The sequence below is a fragment of the Microtus ochrogaster genome, linkage group LG2, assembly GCF_000317375.1.
Source record: "Microtus ochrogaster isolate Prairie Vole_2 linkage group LG2, MicOch1.0, whole genome shotgun sequence".
NCBI classification, from domain to species: Eukaryota; Metazoa; Chordata; class Mammalia; order Rodentia; family Cricetidae; genus Microtus; species Microtus ochrogaster.
In genome coordinates, this window is record NC_022028.1 from 4,438,075 (window position 1) to 4,438,856 (window position 782).

The 782-nt window shown below is 39.8% G+C and overlaps 1 protein-coding gene across 1 annotated transcript in view; it reads right to left on the reverse strand.

Annotated features, from left to right (window-relative positions):
* LOC101991860 (cysteine-rich secretory protein 2-like) overlaps positions 1-782 on the reverse strand; it is a 30,740-nt gene that overhangs the window by 17,675 nt on the left and 12,283 nt on the right. Inside the window, exon 2 of the mRNA XM_013350983.1 lies at positions 64-146. The gene's annotated coding sequence lies outside the window, so the exon portion shown is untranslated. The remainder of the gene's footprint in view (positions 1-63; positions 147-782) is intronic.

Consider the following 782-nt stretch of genomic DNA (forward strand, 5'->3'; position numbering starts at 1 on the left):
ATTCATACGTAGTTGAAACTTTGGTCATCATTTTACCCTTCCTACAGGTAATGGGAACAATACCTTGTCCTTTCTTTTGGTGCTCTAGAATCAGAATGACATGGTTCTTCTAAAATATCAGGAGTGAGATGTGTGCACTCATTGTCCTAGAAGATGGAAACGGTGTTTGAAACAAAGATATAAAAACAGCCTTATAGACATTGTCCCCATAATGTCATATAAATAAATTTTTTTAAAAATTTTTTATTTGTTTTTCGAGACAAGGTTTCTCTGCATAGCTTTGGAGCCTGTCCTGGAACTCGCTCTGTAGACCAGGCTGGCATCAAACTCACAGAGATCTTCTGCCTCTGCCTCCTAAGCGCTGGAATTAAAGGCGTGGACCACCACGATCTGGCTAAAAGTCTGCTTCCTAACAAGTTCAATGACCACGGGCTGGCTCCCATCCCAGAAAACTGCACTGTGTACAGATGTCGCCTTTGACCTAGTACTCAGTCTTCAGATTTTCGAAAGATGTTGTCTATAACTCCAACAGTTTGAACTACACGCATCGGTGTTTGGTCAATATAGCTTCGCATCTTCTATTCGGAAGTCAATGACAAGTTCAGAAGAATGTATGATCCATATCTCAATGCTATAGTCATATGAATGCAAATCCACAAGATAAAAAAAAATGGCCTTTTTAATTTGACTGCAGAAAAGTCATAGCTTTATGCTCCCTCTGTGACTCAGTAGAAAGCATATAGACAGGACGATTTCTTTTTAGGTCAGGGGAAATCTCTAGA